Source organism: Gossypium arboreum, chromosome 7 (genome assembly GCF_025698485.1).
Source record: "Gossypium arboreum isolate Shixiya-1 chromosome 7, ASM2569848v2, whole genome shotgun sequence".
Taxonomy (NCBI): domain Eukaryota; kingdom Viridiplantae; phylum Streptophyta; class Magnoliopsida; order Malvales; family Malvaceae; genus Gossypium; species Gossypium arboreum.
Window position 1 is genome coordinate 32,460,931 of NC_069076.1, and position 26,495 is coordinate 32,487,425.

The 26,495-nt window shown below is 38.6% G+C and overlaps 1 non-coding gene across 1 annotated transcript; it reads left to right on the forward strand.

Annotated features, from left to right (window-relative positions):
* Positions 1–12,608: 12,608 nt before the first annotated feature.
* LOC128296105 (small nucleolar RNA R71) lies at positions 12,609–12,715 on the forward strand. Its single transcript, XR_008286653.1, has one exon. It is a non-coding gene; the product is annotated as a small nucleolar RNA R71 (small nucleolar RNA).
* Positions 12,716–26,495: the final 13,780 nt, after the last annotated feature.

The window sequence follows — 26,495 nt, forward strand, 5'->3', positions numbered from 1 at the left end:
CTGCCCGTGTACAACACTGACTTAAAATTTTAAGTGCAGGGGACACACAACCATAACACACACCGATGGAAGTGAGCCATGTGTCACACACGGCCTAGACACACGCCCATGTGTTCAACCATGTGGACCCTAATAGGCTATTTTCCAAGCCTTTGGTCACCCTTTTTACCACTTATACTTAAAGGTTACAAATACAAAGCAAATCATGATTATATTCTTATAAATAATCATGGCAAAATTTATTGCATAGAAACCTCATATCATTGGTTTCATACATATTAGATTATTTTCCCATATTGTATTTATGGTTTTTCCATGTCACTATAACACATTCAAAATTCGGCTCGTTCTTGTGACTCATTACCAATAATAAACAAACCATCACATATGAATATAAACATGCATAGAATTGTAGGTCATAGCCTACTTCAAAATAAGCCAATTCCCATGTCCATATACAAAAAGATAGGTATATATTTACATGACTACATTTGGCAAATCAAATGACACATATAACAAGATACTCAAAGGTCCTATACATGCCATTGAACAAAATAGAAATGTCTTTGTACCACAGCTAATTTATTTGATAGTGTGCTGGCTCTCCAGCCAACTTCTAATCCTTACGAGTCCTTAAGCTTTGAAAAGCAGGGAAAAGAGAGGAGTAAGCATTTACATGCTTAATAAGCTCAAATAATCGGAAAGTAAACTTACCAAGTAATTAGCATACATTCATAATAGATAAGGAAACCAACAAGTATGAAATGGTTCCCTATCACATGCATTATACCAATGAGTTAGTCACATAACAATGCACCATGTAATTTATCTTAGATGAGCTCATCATTCAACATTTAATTTTGTACATGTATTTCATGTTAACCTCGTTGGGTGTCTAGGAAATCTCAATGGAATATCCATTAATCGTCAATTCATAAGGATGATCATTTCATGTGTGCAATCCCGCAAACCTCACATTTTGTAGCAGGATTACCAGTCTAAGCTAAATCCCCCACATCATAAACTCATAAGGTGACGTCGGGATTACCAGTCCAGGCTAAATCCCTTATTGTGACAAACACCCTTAATGAGCTCAGATCTGAATTATCAGTCCAGGCTAAATTTAGACCCTAATCGGATTACCCATCCAGGCTAAATCCTTAATGTACATATATTCTTCGGGAGGCTCGATCATCTGAAGGAACACCCATCCGGGCTAGATCCTTTTCATTATTGAGATCAATGGATTAACCGTCTAGGCTAAATCCTTACTGCAACACATGCAAGATCTCATTATACAAGTAAATCATGGTTTATCCATCGAATTTCCTTTTTAACCTCAACCGAGACATTTTTAAACAAGTCATTACCAAAGATGCATTTCACGTAGTTTTATGCCATTAACAAATGCAATCATCATTCATTCACAAATCATATAATATAGGCATATTAGAAGTTTACTTTAAGTTATCCAAACTTACCTGGTATTCGTTTCAGTGCTGTGTTTCGGTTATTCCGAAACCTTTCGTTTTCCTCAATCGACCTCCAAAATTTGTTCCTCGGGGTCTATTACAACAAAATTAAATTATTAACACTCCACATTATACATTTCAAGTCTAAATTCCACCCCCGGTCCAAATAACAGTTTTACCCCTAACCTTTTATATTTTTACGATTTAGTCCCTAGGCTCGTATAATGAAACACATGAAATTTCTATCTTACCCAAGCCTAGCTGAACATTTTTCTCTCTCATGGAAGCCTACATTTTCCATGATTTTCACATTTCTACCTCACATTTTACAACTTTTGTAAAAAGGTCCCTTTTGGGGTTTTTCATGAAAATCACCTAGGAAAAGATGTTTAACACAAATCCAACTTTCATATTCCTCCATAATCCATCAAAATACAAGTAACTCATGCATGGGTAAATTTTTAAACATGAATCCTAGCATGAAATATGTGTAGAAATGGAGAGAGCAAGCTACTGGAATTTCAAAAATACAAAGAATATTAAAAACGGGGCTTGGGAGCACTTACTATTAAGCTTGAAAAGCTTGAAAACCCTAGCTATGGAGGTCTTGAGAGTTTCGTCTGGTGCAAGGGAAAAAATGGCTGATTTTTGTTTCATTTTTCCCATTTTATTTCATTAAAATGCTTTCTTTAAAATTTCATCCAGGCAAGCCTATTTTTGTCCAAAAACTTAGAAATTGGGCAAATTTCTCTCCAAGACCTTATAGTTTATAATCTAAATCAATTTCATATAAATTTCTTCTAGAATCCAAGTTTTGCAATTTATTCAATTTAGTCCCTAATTTCCAATAGGACGCCTTACTCAAAGAATTTCTTCATGAAACTTTAACACATACATATTCTCATATTCTAGCCCTCATAATAATCATAAAATAAATATTTTGATGTCGGACTTATGGTCCCAAAACCACTATTCTGACTAGGCCCTATTTCGAGATGTTACCTTTCTCCCCCTTAGGGACTTTCGTCCTCGAAAGTCTTACCAGTAAACAAATTCGGATATTGGCTTCTCATGGTTTCTTTTGGCTCCCATGTAGCCTCTTCCACACCATGTCGATGCCATAAAACTTTTAGTAAAGCCACATCTTTATTCCTCAACTATTTAATCTCACGAGCTAAAATCTTAACCAGTTCCTCTCCATAGGTCATATCTGGTTGAATTTCAACCTCAGTCGGTGAAATCAGATGAGAGGGGTCTGATCGGTATCGCCTCACCATAGATACATGGAACACATCATGAATCTTTTCCAGCTCAGGTGGCAATGCCAAACGATAGGCTAACGGTCCAACTCATTCGGTGATCTCGTACGGTCTGATAAATCGCGGACTCAGTTTGCCTTTCCGACCAACTCTCAACACCCTTTTCCATGGAGATACTTTCAAGAATACTCTATCTCCAGCTTGGAACTCAATTTCCTTTCTTTTCAGATCAGCATATGAGTTTTGCCTATCCGATGCCGCTTTTAGACAATTTCGCATCACTTTTAACTTTCTCTTCCGTTTCTTTAATCAGATCAACTCCATGAATCTGACTTTCCTTAAGTTCTATCCAATACAATGGAGTTTGGCACTTCCTACCATACAAGGCCTTATAAGATGCCATCTTCAAACTTGTTTGAAAACTATTGTTGTAGGCAAATTCTACCAACGACAGGTAATTTTCCCAGCTACCCTGAAATTTGAGGATGCAACATCACAACATATCCTCGAGAATATGAATCATCCGTTCAGACTGACCATCGGTCTGAGGGTGAAAAGCTGTACTAAAGCTCACTTCGTACCCAAGGCTTCTTGTAATTTATTCCAGAATCTCAAAGTGAACCTCGAGTCTCTGTCTAAAATATATCGACAGTGGTACTCCATGCAACCTTACAATCTAAAAAATGTATAAGTTGGCCAACTTATCAAGAGAGTCATCTATTCTTACCAGAATAAAATGAGCCGACTTCATCAATTTATACACTACAACCCATATGGCATCTTTCTTTTTCTGAGTCAAAGGCAATCCTGTCATGAAATCTATGGTAACTCTGTCCCACTTCCATTCGGGGACCATCACAGGCTGTAATAACATTGAAGGTACTGGATGTTCAGTTTTAACTTGTTGACATACCAGGCATTTTGATACAAATTCAAAAATATCTCTTTTCATGCCATTCCATCAATACATTTTCTTCAAATCATTGTACATCTTGGTACTTCCCGGGTGAATTGACAAACGGTTGTCATGTGCTTCTTGCAAAATCTTCCGAATAAGCTCATTGTCCTTGGTTACACAAACACTATCTCTGAACATCAAACATCCATCAGAACCAATCAAAAAATCTGATTCAATACCTGACTCACATTGAGTTCTTTTTGCTTGCAAGTCTTCATCATTAATTTGAGCATTATAGATTTCCTGAAGAAATATCGGCCTAGCCTCTAGCTGTGCCAAGATTGAACCATCATCAAGCAATGCCAAACGAGCATCCATGGCTTTCAAAGAAAATAAGGATTTTTTGCTCAACGCATCGGCGACCATATTCACCCTTCCCGGGTGATAGTCAATGATCAAATCATAGTCCTTAATTAATTCTAACCATCTCCGTTGTCTCAGATTTAATTCTTTTTGAGACATCAAATACTTCAAACTCTTGTGGTCTGTGAATATGTGGCAAGTCTCACCATATCAATAATGCCTCCAAATTTTCAAAGAAAAAATGATGGCAGCAAGCTCTAGGTCGTGTTTCAGATAGTTCTTCTTGTGTGACTTTAATTGCCGTGAAACATAGGCTATCACTTTGCCATCTTGCATAAGTACACAACCCAATCCATTTAAGGATGCATCACTTACTGAACTTAGCATATAACTGCTTATCCTGTAAAATTTGCAACACAAATCTCAGGTGCTCAGCATGTTCGGTCTCATCTCTTGAATAGACCAAGATGTCATCAATAAACACAACTACGAACCGGTCCAAATACTGTCTAAAGATCCGATTCATCAAATCCATAAATATCGCAGGGGCATTAGTGAGCCCAAACGGCATCACTAAGAACTCAGAGTGGCCGATCTCGCTCGAAAGCGGTTTGGGTATATCCGAATCTCGAATTCAAGAATCGGTAATAACCCGATCTCAAATCTATTTTTGAAAACACCGAGGCTCCCTTTAGTTGATCAAACAAATCATCAATACGCGGTAACGGATATTTATTCTTTATCGTTACTTTATTCAGCTGACGATAGTCAATGCACAACCTCATGGTTCCGTCCTTCTTTTTCACAAACAATACTGGTGCACCCCAAGGTGAGAAACTCAGTCGAGCGAAACCTCTATCCGTCAACTCTTGCAACTGAGCTTTCAACTCTTTTAACTCGGTTGGTGCCATACGATACGGAGCTATCGAAATCGGCGTAGTCTCAGGTACAAGCTCAATACCAAACTCTACCTCCCAATGTGGTAAACCCGTAATTCTTCTGAAAAACATCCGGTATTCACAAACCACCGCACACAGATTCGGGTTTCTTTTCTAACTCTTTGTCATTAAGTACATACGCAAGGTATGCTTCGTACCCCTTTCTTACATATTTCTGAGCCGAGATTGATGATATTACAGTTGGCAACCCCTTTAAGTCCTTAGATTCAACTCGGATTATCTCGTTATTTGCGCACCTCAAATCAATAGTCTTGCTTTTGCAATTCACAACCGCATCATGCACGGTCAACCAATCCAAACCAAGAATAACATCAAATTCATCAAACGGCAAAAGCATCAAGTCCGCCGAAAAACAGGAACCTCGAATTACTAGGGGACATTTCTTACACACTTTGTCGACAAGCACGTAACGACCCAAGGGATTTGACACCCGAATTACAAACTCAGTAGACTCAATAGGTAAATTCTTACTGGATGCTAAGGTTTCACATATATAAGAATGAGTAGAACCGGGGTCAATCAAAGCAATCACATTAGTATCAAGGAGAGTAAAAGTACCGGTAATAATGTCTGGCGAGGAAGCATCCTCGCGTCTTGCAGATAGCATAAGCTCTAGCAGGAGCACGAGCCTCAGATCTGGTCGTAGCATCTCTAGATCCTCTCTGACCACCACTAGCATTGCCCGTATTTCTAGATGGTCTACCTCGAGCAGTGGTAGCACCCGGTTTCCCACTCTGATTTACATTCTGCTCGATGACCTCGGGCAATCTTTAATAAAGTGGTCAACTGATCCGCACTTGTAATGTAATCAGTCATGGAATCTACAACTCCCCAATGCCATTTACCACAAGATCGCACTCCGCTCGTCTCGATGATCATTTCCAACACCGGCGATCAAGTGACTCGTGCACTCACGGGGGGTCGATCGCGATCTCGTCTAGAAAAGCCCGAAGTGTTTCTAGATCGGCCTAAATCATCTCTAAATTTCTTCGATGACTGTAGAAAGGGCCTCCCCGAAGACCTCTTACGAAACTCCTTTGCTCCCATATCAGCTTTTCTTTTCTCCATACTGAGCTCCTCGGCTTTGCAAGCTCGCTCGACGAGTACCACAAATTCTCGGATTTCTAAAATGCCCACACATAGCTTTATATCATCATTCAGTCCATCCTCGAAACGCTTACACATCACGGCCTCTGAAGAAATGCATTCTCGAGCGTACCGGCTAAGCCTTACAAACTTTCTTTCATAGTCGGTAACCGACATGGAACCTTGTTTGAGTTCAAGAAATTCCTTTCGTTTCTGGTCAATGAATCTCTGACTGATATACTTCTTTCGAAACTCGGTTTGGAAGAACTCCCAAGTTACTTGCTCTCTGGGCACTACAGAAGTCAACATATTCCACCAATAGTAGGCAGAATCACGTAGCAAGGAGATAGTACACTTTAGTCACTCATCGGGTGTGCAAGATAGCTCATCGAGTACCTGGATAGTGTTGTCCGACCAAAATTCAGCTTGCTCGGCATCATCGCTGTCCGTAGCTTTAAATTCAGTAGCCCCGTGTTTTCGGATTCTTTCAACTGGAGGCTTATTTGACCTTATTTAGTCAGTTACCGGAGGTATGGTAGGTGCGGGGGTGGTATTTGTCGGGAATGGAGGTTGTGGAACAGCCGTATTAGTTCGAATGTATTGGTTGAACCAATCATTCATCACGCTATAAAAAGCTTGTCTAGCTTCATCATTCGGATTACTAGCATTAGGTTGAGAGTCCGCCAAGACTTTGCCCCTTGTGCGGGAGCAGGCGCTACACTCTCGAGATCATCAGCTACCGCTTGGTTAGGATCGGGATCCATTACTATAAATAAACAAATTTGCAAATGTGAGAAATCACCACACTATCAAATAATCACATAATGGCATGTATAGCTAGACCCAAACGTAGTACGGTAGTCCTAGAATCGACTAAACCGTAGCTCTGATACCAATAAAATTGTAACACCCGCACTGAGCCCGCCCTTTGAGTCAAACACGAGGTGCTAATAGACATAATACATTTATTTCCACAGTCCATTTAAAAAAAAAATTTCCGCACAAACGGGTTATCGTGCATCACTGTCGCCTTTAAAAATCATATATTGAGTTTCAAAACTCGAAAACCAGTTTCGTAAATTTTTCCTGAAACTAGACTCATATATCAATCTACAAATTTTTTCTAGAATTTTGGTCAAGCCAATTAGTACAGTTTATTAGTTAAAGTCTCCCTGTTTGTGGTTTGACTACTCGACCTTCACATATTACGACTTGACATCTCCCTGCAGGGCTTCAATATCGATGTCGTTTGTTTCTATAGAAACTAGACTCGAAAAGGAATCTATACATATATGGCATGACTTCTAATTATCTATGGTTAATTTATAATGAATTTCCAAATTTGGAACAGGGAATCCAGAAACCGTTCTGGCCCTGTTTCACGAAAAATTAAATATCTCTTAACATACGACTCATATGATTGTATTGTTTCTTCCATATGAAAATAGATTCATCAAGGTTCGATTATATAATTTATTCACTATTTAATTCCATTCCTACTATTTTTAGTGATTTTTCAAATCCACACCACTGCTGCTATTAGCATCTGTTTTTTAAGGTAAACTTTTCCTATTTCATGGTTTTCCATGAATCAACTAGAGGTTGTCATACATAGCACCAAAATGATCATGATTAACCATCCCAATGGCTAATCGTTACCAAACATTTCCATACCCCTCAACGAACAACATACAAAACGATTATAATGTTATGATCAAAGTATATTTAAGCCATTTTCGCATGGCTATCCAAATTTATACAAAACCCAAGGGTACATGACCAACAACAAAAAGGGTAGTCCTATACATGCCATTTCAAAGTTCAACCAAAAGTGTACCAAAAGGGGCTTTGATAGTGTGGGCGACTTCGACTTCAATAATCCCGAGTCCGATAGCTGACAAACCAAAATCTATAAAATAGAGGTTCAAAGAAGCGGAGTAAGCATTTAATGCTTAGTAAGTTTTGAGCCATAAAATTAGACACAACTAAAATGTAGCATTCATATGGCTAAACGGATAATTTCATATGCACAAATTCTCAATATCATACTTACTTCACATTACCAACCCTTATATTCACACACAAAGATCAACTTAGCCAAGGCCTAAGTTCATTAATCGATTGAGCGAATACTACTTAAAAGGAATCAATTAATCCAATGCATGTACAAAACATACCTCATTGTTGGGATTTTACGAGCGTATTAATTGAAATTATTACAGCAAGATCGCTCATTCCCAACCCAAGTATCTTCGGGATTTAGCCAGATATAACCACTCGCACAAGGCCTTCGGGTCTTAGCCCGGATATGGTCACTAGCATAAATGCCTTCGGACTTAGCCCGGATATAGTCGCTAGCACAAATGCCTTCGGGTTTTGGCCCGGATATAGTAACTCGCACAAATGCCTTCGGATCTTAGTCCGGATATAGTCACTTAGCACAAAAGCCTTCGGGACTTAGCCCGGATATCATTCGAATAACCATGCACATATATCAATAAATCATGACACATCCATATTTCATTTTCATTACCAAAGCTCAAACACAAGACACTTATCACACTTACAAATTTCGGCTTAATAGCCACATACAAAGAGCATGATTTTGATTTGCTTGTGACATAATCTAATCGAATCATAATCTAAGTTCCATTACTCGAAAACTTACCTCGGAGGTGGTCGAACAATTTCGGTGGCTATTCGATCACTTTTTCCTTTCCCTTATCCAACTGTGGTCCTCTAAGCTCTTGAGCTAATTCAAACAAATTTAACTTATTAAAGTCTCATTGTGCTTGCTTATGGCTGAATATGACAAGGAGTTTGATAAGTCATATGGCCACCTTTAGCTCAAATACAAAATGGTCATAGGCATTTTTAATCACATTGAGCAATTTAGTACAATTAATCAAACATTTCCTCATGTGCACCTTTATGACCAAATACACACATCATTAACCTAATATCAATTAACTAAGCACTTAACAAATTCTCCTTGAGCCGATTGTCTAAGTCAAGATAGGATCATCATTATGCTTACCTATAGCCGAATGTACAACATCAATCTATGCATTCATTCGTGTGGCCGAACATACATGTCTATGTTGAGGCCGATTGCATACTTAATACATTCTACAAGTATGGTCACTTGTATTGACCAAATACCATTTTGTTTCAAGTTCAAAACTTGGCTAATACACATATATGCACTATTAAAGTATCCTCTCCATTCCATCAATTCAACACATGCATTACTCATTAATATACAAAATTATATTTAGCCTTAGCACACATCTTGCTGGCCGAATTTTTCTCCATCTAGCAACATTTTATGTACTATGCCGAACCAAAAAGATCAGACACCTAGCTGAATCATTTCCAAAACACTTAACCGGCCTTTGACCAAGACTTTAAACAAAGTCTATGTTCGGCTATCACACATATCGGCATTATTAGTTCAAAGTTTTAACAAGATTAATTTCTTTGATCTTAACCTAAATGACAACCCCCATTGTTCATCTAGATTTAGCATGAAACAAACACCAACCAAGAAAACAACACCCATGGCCGAGTATCATCTTCATCACCTAGAAAGATTTAAACCATGGGCTAGGTAGAACTCAAACTAACATCAAAAATATGCATGAATCTCATGGAACAACATCAAACTTACCTTAACCTAGCTTCAAGCATGGCCGAATCTCTTCAACATTTCCTCCTTTCTTTCCTTTTGAATTTCGGTCAAGAAGAATGAAAAAGGATGGACATTTTTTTTTCTTTGTTTTCATCATTTTCCTTTTTCCATTTCTTATTACTAGCTTTTTATTATATTGTTTCCTACATACCACATTAGCACACCATGCTTAAAATATGCTATGCCCCATAGCATGGCCTGCCACTAGCTCAAATATTGGGCAATTTGACATGCAAACCCACCATTTCTATAACATGCATTAATAGGCCACTTTACATTTGCCTAGCACATTTCTAAATTTTCTCACATAAGTCCTATTTACTAAAATTCACCTACAATTAAACAAAATTCACATATAAAATTTTCACACATGCATATATACATATAATAAGCATCAAATATGACAGCTAATTATTTTTATGACTCAGTTTTGTGGCCCCAAAACCACTTCCCGACTAGGGTCACATTAGGGCTGTCACACCGTGTGTTTCGAATTTTGCAATTTTAGGTCGTGATTGGCTATTCTCCCATGCCAATGTGGCTTGGGTGTGTGTGGTACATGACCATATCGAATGAACGTGCCTAGCGTTGTTCGCTTCTCTCCCGCCCTTGTTAATTTACCACGCCCGTGTACTATTATCCACGACTTAACAGCACGGGTGTGTCTCACGCCCGTGTCGAAGAAACAAAATCGTGCCTTATCCTTGACACGCCCGTGGGTTTCCATTCCCACGCCCGTGTACGTATCAAGTTCACCCACGGCCATATCACACGGCCGTGAGGATTTATCGCATCTCGTGTTTTAAGGAAATCATTTACCCTGTTTTCACACGACTGTATCGCACGGACGCGTTTCCCTCCGTGTTGGGCACACGGCCTTAAGCACGACTGTGGTACCGGCCGTGTGGTGTTGGGAACCTGTGCTTCAAATACTCTGTTAGTGACCTAAATTTTTAAAACTTGAATTTAAAATAATTTAAAATGGTTAGTACTCGGGTTGCCTCTCGAGAAGTGCTTATTTATAGTCTAAGCTCGACTTACCTCTCCGTTGATTTATCATGGTGGTTTGAGGAGTTCATACTCCTTGTTCCTACTGTCAATCTTAAAATAAGGTTTTAATCGGGTGTTGTTTACCTTAAAAGTGACGAACTTGGGATGACTCACCTCCACCGTACCTAATGGAAAGATACTAAGTACCGTAAGAGGGATTTCCTCATTTGGTGTGGTAATGACAATGTGAGGATCAACGACATCTAGTAAGACTGTATCACCAACCTGAAGTTGATTAGGAGAGGTATAGGGCTTGTGTTTGCATAGTTTCGGTTTATCATGTGTTCTCGGTTTGTGTTCTCGCCATTCGTCTAGCTCCTCTATCCGTATTCTTCATTCTTCATGGACGTCTTTGTTCTCTTCATGATAGTATTGCACTGGCTCTGTTGTCTTTGTTCGAGGAAGTTCCTGCAAGGACGATTGAATATTAGTTTTATCATCGATAGTTTCTATAACATTATCTTGAGTCTTAGAGGTTTTGACTGAGTCGCGTGCTTGGAGTGCTACTGTGTCTCTCTTGTGCCTACATTAATAATGGTTCTGGCAGTTGCTAAAAATGGCCGCCAATTGTATGCTCATCTTAGTCTGCTTGGGTTTACCTAGACCTAGTCGTTTAAACATTTTATATGGCATAACATTTATACTTGCCTCTAGATCAGCTAAAGCATTATTCATAGATAAACTACCAATTAAGTAAGGAATTGTAAAACTCCCTGGATCTTTCAATTTGTTAGGTAGCTCATTCTTTAGAATAGCTGAGCAGACTGCATTGAGCTCCACATGTGATGTAGCGTCTAATTTCCTTTTTTTGCTCAAAAGTTCCGTTAAGAATTTTGCTGAGTTGGGCATCTGCAAATGAACTTCAATAAAGGGTAAGTTAATATGTAAGTTCTTTAAGAGTTTGACAAACTTACCGAATTGTTCTTCTATTTTGTCTTTCATCATCGCTTTAGGATATGGCACATGAGGTTCATGATTCGTACGTACCTGTTTAGGATCATCATTGTTTACCTCTTCTCGACCTTTGTTCATCGCGTTGTCTTGCTGTAATTCTGGCTTAGGTGCAACGAATCCTTCCTTATTTTGAGTGCTAATTGCATTGAGGTGTTCCCTCAGATTAGGTTTAGTATTACTTGGTAGGCTACCTTGTGGTGTTCGGAGATTAATTTAGACAGCTGGCCTATCTGAGTTTCGAGTCCTTGGATCGATGCTTGTTGATTCTTAAGTGCTGTCTCGGTATTTTGGAAATGGGTTTCTAACACCGAGATGAATTTAGAAAGCATCTCTTCAAGGTTTGGTTTCTTCTCTTGTTGATAAGGTGGCTGTTGAAAACCTTGAGGATTTTGTGGCTTTTGATTCCCTTGACCACCCCAAAAGAAATTTGGGTGGTTCTTCCAACCTGCATTATAAGTATTACTGTATGGGTTATTTTGAGATCTAAAGTTATTGTTACCCATATAGTTGACTTGTTCCTCTTCAGTTGTAGGATTGAAGGATTGGTATTCTATATGCACACCTCCTCTGCTAGAGTCACACCTCATTACTAGATGTACCTGCGTAGAACCAAGAAAACTATCAATCTTTTTATTGAGAAGTTCTAACTGATTTGACAACATAGTAACTGAGTCGACGTTATAAATGCCGGCTGTTTTTGTTGGCTTTGTCCTCATAACTTGCCACTGATAGTTATTCAGTGACATCTCCTCTATAAATTCATAGGCATCTTCTGGTGTTTTATTGTTGATGGTTCCGCCAACAGCTACGTCAATCATTTGTCTTGTCGAGGGATTCACACCATTGTAGAACATTTGAACTTGCAGCCAAAGTGGCAACCCATGGTGTGGGCACCTTCTGAGTAAGTCCTTTTATCTCTCCCATGCATGATAAAGTGTTTCTAAATCCATCTGCACAAAAGAAGAGATATCATTACGCAATTTAGCCGTTTTAGCCGGCGGAAAATATTTTAGTAAAAACTTCTCGGTCATTTGTTCCCAAGTAGTGATAGACCCTCGTGGTAATGAGTTCAACCACTATTTAGCTTTGTTTCTCAGTGAAAAGGGAAATAAATGAAGACGAATGGAATCATCATAAATGCCATTGATTTTGAATGTATCACAAAATTTAAGAAAATTTGCCAAGTGCGTGTTGGGATCCTCATCCTACAAACCATCAAACTGTACAAACTACTATATCATCTAAATTGTGTTAGGTTTTAGCTCGAAATTATTTGCAGCAATAGTAGGTCTAACTATACTTGACTCAGTTCCTGTTATAGAAGGTTTAGCATAGTCATACATAGTAGGTGGAGCAAGATTTGGATTAGCTGCAATTGCAGGAGGCAGCAGATCGCCAGGATTTTCGGCCATCTCTTCGGTTGGGGTTTGAGTATCGTCTTCTTGCTAATTCTCCATGTAGCGTAAACTACGCCGTATTTCTCTTTGATTTTTGCAAACTGTGCTGTTGATTTCTTCGTCAAAAAGTAGTGGTCCTGATGGGTTTCTTCTAGTCATAAACTGTAAAAACCTGCCAAGAGAGAGAAAAAGTAAATTAATAAATAATAAAATAAAATAAAATTGCAAGAAAAATAAATGGCTAAAGTAATAAAAATTTAGTGTTCCTAATATTTCAGTTCCCCAGCAACGGCGCCAAAAACTTGATCACAGTGATTCGTAACAAGTAATAAATATTTATAATGAAGATCAAACCTAGACTAACTATTATCACGACGAAAAGGCAAGCGCACCTATCGAACAATAGTATAGTAATGGCAAGACCGGGATATTGTACCCAAGGGAACCAAAAGTACTAGTAAAAACTATCTTTTTATTATCTAGCCTAAGAATAAAAGGGTTTGTTTTAATTAACTAATTATTTAAACTAAGAACGCACAAAGAAAAGAATTGGGGAATTGCTTTTGGGAAAATCGATTGACTTGAGACAATACCTAAGGAAAAGTCCACCTAGACTTTACTTGTTATTTTGGCTCCAAATTGGACGATTTATTCATTCAGCTTGTTCCGTAGAGATCCCTAAGTTATGTTATTATCCCTACTCAAGACTAATAACGTCTAATCCTTAGATTTAATAATTGAGACTTTTTTCTAATTAACACTCTAGGGTTGCATTAACTCTATCTATGGATCCCCTTATTATGTTTCACCCTAATCCGGAAAAATCTCGTCACCCTATTTCTAGGCGCGCAATCAACTCTACTTAATTATGACAAATGTACTCTTAGACAGGGTCTATTCCTCCTCTGAATAAGAGCGTGTCTTGAATCAGTATCCTGGGAGATCAAAACAAGAATTAAGAATACATAATTAAGAACAAGTTAAATATTTATCATATGATTCAGAAAATAATAACAAGATATGTCTTAGGTTTCATTCCCCTTAGGTATTTAGGGGTTTAGTTCATAACTAAATAAGAAAACATCTTTGAAGAATAAAGAATACAAAAGTTAAAGAAAACCCAAAACTCCTGAAGGGAAATTGAGGAGAGATCTTCAGTCTTGATAATGAATCCGGCTTCTGAGATGGATCAATCGGCTTCCTTAGGGTAATTCCTTACCCCCTTCTCCGTCTCACTTTTTCTCCTCATCTAGTGCATATTTATAGCCTTTGGAATGCCTCGAAAGCCTCCAAAGTGGCCTTTTCTGAATTGGACTTAACTTGGGCTCAGCAGGGACATGCCCATGTGACACGGCTGTGTGACGTGATTGTTCGGCCGTGTTCGATCTGTTAAATTGCACACGGCCGTGTGGGTCAATGGCCAGGCCTTGTGAATCGTGAAAGCCTTGGTCGTCATCCTCGAAAGACACGGGCGTGTGAGCTGCTTGTGTGGCAAGGCTTAAGCCGTGTCATCTTCTCGATTTGGTCTATTTTGTCCCTTTTTGGCTCGTTTTTGGTTCATTTTGACTCTTGGTGCTCTTCTGAGTACAAAACATGAAATTAAAGTATTAGGAGCATCGAATTCACCAATTCCAACGAGAAATCATCTATAAAATGCATTAAACATGGGGTAAAAATATGTATAATTTACGGTTTATCATCTACCTCTTGAACAGGTGGCAAACCCGACAATTTTTTAGGAAACACATCCGGGTACTCACACACAACTGGTACTGATTCAATATTCTTTTCGCTCACTTTACTATCAAGCACATATACTAGGTAAGCTTCACAACCTTTTCTCACATATTTTCGAGCTAACATCAAAGATATCACTGTCGGTAAACCATTTAGATCATTAGATTCAATTCAAATAACTTCATCATTCTGGCACCATAGATCAATAATCTTTGTTTTGCAGTTAACCTCAGTGTTGTGCAAAGTCAACCAGTCCATACCCAAAATTATATCGAACTCTTCAAATGGTAGCAACATTAAATCAGCCAGGAAACATGAATCTCAAATCATCAATGGATAATTCTTACACACCTTGTCAACCATAACACACTAGCCCAAAGGGTTTGATACTTTTGTTACAAATTCAATAGACTCAACAGGTAGAGTCTTACTGGATACTAAGGTCTCACACACATAAGACTGAGTCGAACCAGAATCAATCAATGCAATAACACTAGTACCATAGAGAGTAAATGTACCGGTAATAACATCTGGAGATGAAACCTCCTTTCGTGCGAGTATAACATAGGCTCTGGCTGGTGCACAAGCCTCAGATCTAATTGATGTATCTTTAGTCCCTCTCTAACTGCCACTCACATTACCCGTATGTATGGGCGGTCTGCCTCGCACAGACACACTACCCGATCTCGCATTTTGTACTGAATTTTTGTAACAGTCCGATTTTGATCCTGGTTAGAACAGTGGTTTCGGGACCACAAGTCTGAGTCAAAAAAATATTTTAATATTATTTTCTGTGTCTGTGATATGTGAATTTACATCTGTGAAATTTCTGTGATTTAATTTGTCTGTTTCTGTATTTTATTAAGAAAAAGGATTAAATCGCGTAAAGTGTAAAAGTTGAGTGCTAGATGCTAAAGCACCTATTTGGCTTGGCTTTTAAAATAAAAGTTGTTGTATGTCAACTTTACCATTTGTTTTAATGGTGGACTAAAATGGTCATGTAGTTGGTGAATTTAATGTTATATCATTGAGGGAAAAATGGTAAAAGGTGATTATAATGCTTATTATAATAAAATGAAAACAAAAAGGTGGCTTATTATCATGCATATTAGCCGAAAATTAGCCAAAGAAAGAAGGGTTTGAAGCTTTTGTATATTCGGCACTTTGGTAGCTAAATTGAGGTATGAAATTTGTTCAGTTTTTGATAATTTCTGCATTTTTGTGATCGTTGCTTTGTGTTCTTCAAAACCTATGTCTAAATTTCTGTTTCTGTTAAGGATTTCATGAAATGCCATTGTTGATATCATGAGTTTTGTGATGTTTTTGAATGAATTATGAAGGCTTGGTTGATGGTTCATAAGTTTTGTCTTTGAGTTTTTGATGAAATTGAGTTATTTGGGTTAAATTTTGAAAATGAGGTTTTGAAGGACTAATTTGTGAATTAAACATGTTGTATGGGCTTATATAAAAGCCATGAAAAATTGGCTAGCCCTTGTTGCAAAGAAATTTTGCATATTTGTGATTTTATGAAAAATGGACTAAATTGTCAAAGTGTGAAAATGTAAGGGTTAAAATGTGAAGTGCCTTAAATATGTGTATATGGATTATATTGAATGAAATGAATGATTGAATGGTTTAATTTGTATTGTATTAGATCAAGTACAAAGAAAATCGGACTTAGATCGAGGAAAGTCTAAAATAGTCGAATAGTCGACTCGTTCCGTACAAAATCTGTCTGAGGTAAGTCAAATTACAATTATGTGTTAATTGAAATAAATCCTGCACTTATAAACTGTAGTCTGTATTGGATGGTCTTCAGTGCCTGATGAATATCTTTGGAGTAAAGTAAGATAATATGTTAATATCTAAAAAGCTCTGTATGTTTCTAAGAAAAGACCGTGTCTAGGACACAAGCCTCGATTGAGATTTACGTATAAGACCATGTTTGGGACATCGGTATCATATCTAATTTCGTGTAAGACCCTGTCTGGGACAGAGGCATCGATATTGAATTACATGTAAGACCACGCCCGGGACATCGGCATTGTACTTGTCTATAAGCATCTGTATCGTTTCTGACCCGCCTGATGATAGCGTACGAAATCTGAAATTGAGTATATGACATGCATAACCTATGCAGGTACTTTGTATCGTACTAAATTTCTGAATATGAAAAATTTTGTCTTTGTGAAATATGTATGGAATTAAAGCATGGCATATATGCAAACAACGGAGGATGGTTAAGTTTATGAATTATTCTATGAAATGGTTATGAATCTATATGGTTGAATTGTACTTATATGATTTAGTAGTTTCACTAATTGTATTTGGTTTACTAAGCTCTTTGTAGCTTACTTTGTGTGTATACTATCTGTTTTACAGTTATCATAGCTACTGAAGGCTCGGGGATAGTCGAGGATTGTCACCACACTATCGATCTCATTTTGGTACTTTTGAAAGTGTACATATTTTAAAGTATGGCATGTATAGGCTAGAAGTTCTATGTATTAAGTTTTGATGTGTATATATTATGCCATGAGAGTTGGCTAAAAAATGAAATGTTGTATATAGTTTTAGAATTTGGTTGATGGTGCAAAATGATGTATGATTGTAGTGTTTTATGAGCTAATATGTTTTTGTTATAATGAAGCATATTTTGAGCATGGAATTGGTTGAAAATTGTTGTATGAATGCTTTTTAATATGGCTTGTAAGGATGACCTCAAAAAGGGGTGGCAAATTGTCTTAAATCAAGCCTGCATGGTGCCACACGGTCAGGGGACACGGGCGTGTTATATGGCCGTGGGCTAAAGTCAGTAGCTAGCTAAGTATCACACGGCCATAGCACACGAGCGTGCCTAATGGCCGTGGGTGAAAGTCAGTATGGTTACCCTAATTTGGCACGGCTGGTTCATATAGGTGTGTCTAATGCCCGTGTAAGGCACACAGCCTGGACGCACAGGCGTGTGACCTCAATAGAATTGGAAAAAAAATTTCTATGTTCTGAATTTTATTAATGTGTTCAGTTTAGTTCTAACCGTTCTTAAACGTATGTTTTAGGTCTCGTAGACCATATTTAGAGAAGATTGCTTATGAAATGATGTTAAATGATATTTGTGATTCTGAATTGGTTTGAAATGTTCTGTTTGTCTAGTAATGCCTCATAACCCTAATCCGATATAGGTTACGGGTTAGGGGTGTTACAATTTTACTCAGCTAACTTAGGACATTCACGAAAAAAATGATCCATCGATCCAAATTTAAAACAGGCCCGATCATGAAATCTACAACTTCCAGGATGTCGTTTACCACAATGTTTACATTCGGGTTGATTCGATCTAATATTACCAACACTAGCTAATGAGGTAGCTCTCGAGCTCACAGGTGGTCTATCTCGATCCTGTCTAGAATAACCCGAAGTATCCTTAGAATGGCTAAAATCATCTCAAAACTTTTTTGATGCCGACTGAAATGACTTATTCGATGATCTCTTCCGTGAGTCTCTAGCTTCAAAGTCAGCTTTTCTTTTCTCTTTCCCGAGCTCTTCGACTTTACACGCTCGCTCAACCAGTACATGAACTCTTTTATTTCAAGTATGCCAACTAGCAGTTTAATATCCTTATTCAACCCGTCTTCAAATCTTTTACACATGATAGCTTCGGTTGAAACACACTCGCGGGCATATCGACTTAGTCACACAAATATCTGTTCATATTCTGTCACAGTCATGCGACCCTGTTTTAATTCAAGAAATTCCTTGCGCTTCTGGTCAATGAATCTCTAACTGATATATTTGTTATGAAACTCAGTCTGATAGAAGCCCCAGGTCACCCGTTCTTTCAGAACCACTGATACTAATGTATTTCACCAGTGATATGCAGTGTCTCATAGTAAAGATATGGCACATGTTAAGCACTCATTCGGGGTACAAGATAAGTCATCGAACACATGAATAGTATTATCAAGCCAGAATTCAGCTCACTCAGCATCATCATCATTAGTAACTTTGAATTCTTTAGCCCTGTGTTTTCTGATTTTATCAGCTTGAGGCTTATGTAATCTCAACGGATCACTCACTTGAGGTATAATAGGTATTGGAGGCGGACTAGTCGGGGGTGGAGGTTGTTGTACAGCCAGATTCATCTGGATATATTGAGTAAACTAGTCATTCATCATTTGATAAAAGGCTTGTTTAGCCTCACTCTCTTGGTTACTTGAAGTCGGTCGAGAATTAGCTGGCATTGTCCCATGGGCGAGAGCAGGCGCTACACTCTCAACATCATCAGCTACGGCTCTGTCGGGATCCATTTACCATATGAAAACACATTTTCAAATGTCAGAAGTCATCACACTATCGCAACATATAATATGGCAAGTATAGCTAGACTCACACGCGCTAAGTTAGTCCTAGAATCGACTAAACCGTAGCACTGATACCAATAAAATGTAACAGCCCTACCCGTATCCGTTGCCGGATTAGGGTTACGAGGCATTACCAAACAAGACATCATTTTCAAACATTCACAAATTTATACATGTTATATTCGCATTACATAAATCATATGACTGATTAAACATTAAACATACCTTTTACATTGTGATACAAAATACAATTCATATCTCAAGTCAGATATAATATGCTTTAAAATATAAACACATTTAAATAAATACATATAACAAGCTGAATATATCTTTAGCAATAATGTACTCCCATAATCTACTTTAACATAGATGCACAAATCTCGTATTCATTTAACTAATTTATATATAAGCATTTTAATAATAATTAGCAAAAGTTACTATTTATTTGGTCAATTCTCATCTCATTAGCCGAATATACACATGCCTTTTACCATTTCCCTTCCAACTTTATTCCATTCCAAAACAAATATGCGATCATACATGGAAGCAACATACTATAATTTGCATTTTATAAATGTATCATTCCTATATATATATATATCATATCCAAATATACATAAACTTCAAAGCTAAAACAAATGGCCCATTTCACATATGATCCAAAAGATTTCATATTTCATGCCTTATTATATAAATGATCCAACGAATTCAAATACAAAAGCTGAAATTTTTTTTAGACATATTATAAGCACTCATTTTCTAAATTCCTTCATTACCTATTCGGCCAACTCGTCTGAAATTTTTTTTTTAGACATATTATAAGCACTCATTTTCTAAATTCCTTCATTACCTATTTGGCCAACTCAACTTAACCACATTGATGGTACCATTTTTTACTAGTCAATCATATGCAAAAATGTGTGTATATATATATAACCTTAACCTTAATAAAATAACCAAATCAAAGTCATTAACGACATAAACATATGCCCATTGATCCTACCTATTACTAGACAAATATAAACATGCATTATACTTGACTTATCATTTAATCATACTACGGAATCTCAAACTCATTTTATAATCATATAAAACTCAGCTAAACCATTTTAATATAAATTACAAGTATTGAATCATTACATGTTTATTACACCTATTTACAATGTACTTGTAACGCCCCAAAAATCCTGAAACCCAAAAATCCTAAAATCTCGATTTTTTTTTATGCTTAGCATTTCTGGTTAAGTGTTAATTATGTGATGGTAGGTCTTGGTCAAGGTTTGAGTTCGAACCTAGGGGTAAAAGAAACTATAGGTTAATTATTAATTATTAACAGAACCCTGATGACATGTAGGTGGGCTTTTGAATAAATGAAGGGAAAATTGGACAGAAAAGAGCCTGCTGGCCCAGGGGATAAGTGGCGTGTGGCTAGTGTCAGAGGTCTGGGGTTTGAATCCAACTTTTCTCAAATAAGTGATTTATTTTTGCTTAAAGGGTGGACAGAGGTGGCGTTGGAGTGAACTCTATAGGGAGTGATAAGAGGAGAAATTCAAGGAAGGAAAGGATCAAGAGGTATTTAGGGAGAAAAATGAGGAGATGAGGAGTAAGGATGAGGTGGAGCCGAAATGGGAACTTGGGCTTGAGAAATTTGGCTATAGGGGCTATAAATAGGTGCTGAATAGGAGGTGGCCAGGCTAATACCGAATTTCCTTCACCTTGCCATCGAAACCCTTTTCCCTAAAAATCGAAAACCCTTTGCTTTACTTTCTTTTCTTTGTGTCGATTTCTATCCTTCCTCTACATAATTTTCCTTGTTTCACTTGTGGTTTAACTGACTTCTTCTTTCTTCTTCCCTTGGTACCGAATAGTCTTTTTTTGCCATACAAATCTCAAGGGGCCGAACACCTCTTTGGCCGAATACCCTTGGTGCCGCCACTACCCTTTCCACTCAGTCGATTCTAGTGTAGGTATTCGCTCTTCTAATCAGTTTGTTTTGTTAAATATCAATTATTGTCCCTCACTTATTCTAATCGATTTTGGGTAGGACTAGGTATCAAATCTCAATCTTTAGTTCTCTAACGATTTGCTCCTCAAGAGAGAAACCTTGGTAAGTGCTCTTAATCTTAGTTGGCCGAATGGTCATAGTTAAGGTAAGGGGGACTTGTTTTGGACACAAGTCACCTGTTATTCGGGTTTTAATAATTAAGATTAGTGCAGATCTAGGGGTTGAGCGTGGTTAGTTGTAACATCCTGATTTTCGGGTTTATTCGCGATTTTCAATATTTTGTAAAGATTTTTAAAATTTTGTATTTGGATGTGGAATTAGTATTTTGAGTAGGTAAATGGGCTTATAGAAGGCCCATGAGTTGGCCAAAACCCAGTTGAATTTTTGGAATTTTAGACTTAGGAGTTAGGGGTTCTGGCTAAGTGGCCTTAAGTGGAGTGATGGGTAAATTGCATCACAAAAGAGCCTTGGTTAAGTGGCAAGGGTGACGCCACTAGGCTCCTAGAAAAGTGGCGTGTGGAGCTTTGGGAAGGCAAGGATCGATTCCTGTGTTGGCAAATAGATGCATTTATTCTTTTTAGTGCGGGAGGGTAAGTGTTGGAGTTCGTGGATTCTGCTAAAGGAGAGTTGGATCGGTTTAAATGCTTGGATTAAGGAGGGATAAGGGAGAGATTTAAGGATTTGGATGAGGCCGGAGTTGGCCAATTATGGGAATTGAAGAGGGAAAAATCGGCAGGGGGCTATGTTGTTAGTATTTCGCACTTAGGGTATTGAGTGGTGCCGTTTTTCTTCTCGCTTTAACACCTTAGGGTTGTTTTTCCTCTCTTTTTCCTCTCTAGCCAAACTACCACCTCCCTATTCCACTTCTTCTATTTTTCTTTCTTCTTCTTCAAAACTATTCATCATACCGCTATTCATCAATACTTTTGCGAATCCATAAAAGCCAAATCCTGTGATTATTGCTTGTGCCGATTTCTTCAAAGCCGTGTTCTCCTATGTTCTTTTGTTTTTATTAATTTGCAATTATCTTTTTTAATCCTAGATCTCATCGCAATTCTACTTCAAGGTTGTAGCCCCACATTATCATCTTCTTCACACACAAAAGTCGAAAAACCATAGATTTGGGGGCTTATAGCCGAAACTTCAAGACTTTGGGGAATCGAGTTCTACCGTCGTTTGATAGATAAATCTACACTAGATTGCGTGGAAATCAAGTAGGAGTAAGGGATAAGTACGTATCATCTCGGATCTGTTCTTATTTTGCAAAGTTAAGAAAAGTCAAGTCCCTAAAATTAGGGAGGTCATCGATTTGGGCATATGGCTCTAAGAGTCTTTAATCGATGTTTTCTTTCGGTGACTAGAGTCTTCTTAAGCGTTGAATCTAAGGCGTGGTTCATTGGATCAATCGGATTCGAGCTAACTATCGATTTTGGCAAAAGGTAAGGTTTCAAAGGTTTTAGGGATATGGTTCGATCATGGATAAGTAAGTTTTGGGGTTTAGTGATTATGGTTTGTAAATAAGAACTGTACTAATAAATTGTAGGACATCGAAGGGATCTCGTAAGCGCCGTCATGAATCAAAGCGTAAAATCGAACACCCTTTCTTAGTTCAATTAAAAGTTTAAATGCCAAATTCCGGCATTTCATGGTCATGTAAGTATGTGAATGCTCTCAAGTCATAGAGGAATTGTTAGATCCGCACCGCAAGGTGGTAAGCACGTTCAGCGTGATGCTTTAGCGTATTTCGAAAAAGGGCTTGATGGGCCAAAATCGGGCCCAATGGGCTTACGGACCAATATGGGTAAGAGATGGGCAAATTAGCTCATTAGGTAGATGGTGGAATCAAATTGCATAAAACCGATAAAAATTATCAATTAGCTTGTGCAGAGAGCGTAGATCACTTAAATTACCCTAAAGAGCAAAATTACCAAATTACCCTAAAGAGCAAAATTACCAAATTACCCTAAAGAGCAAAATTACCAATATACCCCTAGGGTTTTAAATTGGTGAACGCATGATTGATCAATGTTGTATTTTACATGATATGCTTTTATTAATATCTGCTGCATGGGGTTGGGGTATTAATGGAGGAAGTATCGAAAGTGGTTCATCCAGACATCGGAGGCTTTGCCTCAACTCACTAAATTTGAGCAGCGTTCTTTGCAACTGTGGTGTAGGGTGGGTGGGTTGAGATATTCCCACATGGTGTGTAGGGTGGTGCAGGCAATGTAGCGGTTGGTGGGTTGAGTAGTCTCCCGGATGGGCTTGCATTCATTATTTCTGTTGATACTCATGTTATCGAACCGGGCCTATGGGCCACATCGTTATGTAAAAGGGCAAGGCCTTGCTCTCGATTCGAAAAAGGGCTTGACCTCATCGTGTCTCGTTATCTGAATAGGGCTTAGGCTCAATGGGCTCGAGCCGATTTGGTCTTTGGATGGGTTTCAGATACACCGAGTTTTCCCAAACTCACCCCTTCCTCTTCCATCCTTGCGGTGAGCCCTAGAATTGGTGGACTTAGAGTCAAGGGATTCAGAGTGGCCATGAAGATGGATTGCCAATTTTAAATAAGTTTAGCATTTAATTGGATTATTTTATTTTTATTATGTTTAAAGTTGTAATAAGGCCGCTCTTTTTAATTATTTTTATTTTGGGGATTATTAAACTGGTTAGCACTAGGGTTCGTTTTATAAAAACTACTTAATTTTTAAAAGATCACGATGACGCGCAAAGTTTCTACAAAGTAAATGTTTTTCCAAGGAAATAAATATTTTAAACAAACGTTTTCAACTTAAACATTTTCTTAAGACGGACATAATCAAACGATTTTCTCAAAATTTTACGAGATGTTAGAGTGTGGCAATGGTGGTGTGCATGTCTAGGATTGGATCCGGAAGAGCTTGGTACTTAAGCGATTCGACGGACTCACCTCCTCTTTTCCTGGTTTCCTACCGGTGCATGCTTCTATTCACTTTAACCTACCTTTAAAAGTGTCTTTACAACACCAACTCAATTTTTCCAAACTAAGTAATACTGGAATGTTTTGAACGCATCAATGTGGCGATCGATCCGGTCATAACGCCCGTGCCGGGTTTGGGGTGTTACATTTAGTGGTATCGAGCTGGTTGCAACAACTCGATCGTGGATCGGGTCCAAAAATCTTTTCAAAAACTTGGGCCTAAGAAGGGTATTTTTTTAGAAATGGTAAGTTTTTCGAAGATGTTCAAGTTTTTTTTTTCTTTTTTTCTATTTGTTAAACGGGGTTAAATCAATAGTTTTAAAATAAAAGTGTTTTCAAATAAAATCTTTTTATTTTCGGTAAACAAAACATGGTATTTGAAATTTTAAATAGATGAGAAATGAGTGGCACATCGAATCCCTACACCAAGTCTGTAAGTATCTTTTGCTCTATATATATACTGTCTCGCATCGTAAATAATATCAGTAGATAATCTTGAGCCTTAGAGATAGAGCTATTGATGATGTAGTATTAGGACTACAAGATGGAACCATAGCTAAATTATGATTATGCCGAAATAACTTTAAAACTTTATCTGCTCATAAGACATTCGGTATTAAACAAAGAAACCAAGAAACTAATGTCATAAAATTCGTGTCGATAAATCGTTATGAGTACAAGGGCTACTCGAGGAAGAGGCCGTGGTCGAGGCCGAGGTAGCACTCAAGCTGGATCGGCGTCATCTGAACACGCATACCAAGCGGGTACGCCCACCACCGATTAATGAAAATGGGCCGATAACCGGTCAGCAGGGATGGCGCTTTGTCTCGTGCCATGTTGAGGGTTTTGGAAAGGGTGGTCGAGCTAACGTCGGGCCCATGAATAGGGGTCCATTTCGAACGACTTCGCCAACGGAGCCGAGATTTTTAGGCGATCTGGAGTGGCCCCAAATGTGGTAATCTTGGTTGGAAGCCACAGAGCGGATCATGGATTTACTGGACCGCTCGGGAGAGCGAAGTTGAAAGGGCGATGTCGTTCTTTGCAGGATGAAGCGTGTCGCTGGTGGATTATCGTGAGAGAAGGTACCCAACCGAGAGGGTAACATGGGAGCTGTTCAAATGCACCTTTAAGGCGAAATATGTTGGAGCTAGCTATGTAGATGCACGCAGAAAGGAGTTCTGAATCGACTCGTGGAAATAAGACCATTCTTGAATATGAGGCGGAGTTTCTACGATTGAGTCGGTATGCTAATGGCATCGCTTCCACTTGAATATGAGCGCAGCAGACGCTTTGAGGATGGCCTTAGAGATGAGTTAAGGGTGCTCATAGCTCCGTAGAGGGAGCGAGATTTCACAGACTGTAGAGAAGGCTAAGATAGCCGAGAAAGTGAAGCAAACCGAACGGAGGAATCGTGATAAGGACCTAATCGGTTCAGAGGGATGCTGGACCAATCTTGTCAGAATCGAAATGTTAAGAGAGCTAGGATGGGGAACCATTCGAGCGATTCCGGTGAACACAGTAGACCGCAAGCTTGTGGAGATTGCGGCGAATGCATTAAGGAGAGTCTTTGAAGCGTTCGGGCTTGTTTTCGTTGTGGGTCTAAGGAGCATAGGATTAAGGATTGTCCTAGGAGGGCCACTCCACTCAAGTGGTTTAACAAGGGGTGAGCGACCGGCTCAACTCAGTGAGGATGGACCACCGCCAAGAGGTCGTGGACAAGGTCGCGGAGGTAATGGCCGTGGACGTGGGGCACTCGGCGGGGGTATTGGTAACGCGGATGCTCGTCGGCCAGCTTTGGTGTATCTTGCTCGTCAGCATGAGGGAGGGTGACGCCTTTTGATGTCATAACTGCACGTTTTTATCTATGGTGTACCTTATACCGCTCGATTGATGTGGGATCAACCCATTCGTATGTGGCATATAACATTTCGGGCATCGGGCGTGCACTTCGAGGAGACCGTATGTGGGGTCTGTGATAAGTCCTTTAGGTCATTCGGTTAAGGTAGAGAAACTCTTCAAGGAGGTGCCTCGGAGATTCAAGGCAAGGTTTTCGTGGGGATTTGATGGAGTTATCGTTTGAAGAATTCGATCCGATCCTAGGGATGGATTGGTTGACCAAGCATAAGGCAACTTTGGATTGTGCAACTAAGAGGATGGTGTTAAGAACTGCAATGATGAAGAGGTTATGATCATTGGAGAACGAAGGATTACTTATCCAATGTAGTATCGGCGTTGAGGGTCGAGAAACCGATGCGCAAGGGATGCGAGGCATATCCGCTTTGGTAAGTCAAGTGAAATCGAGGA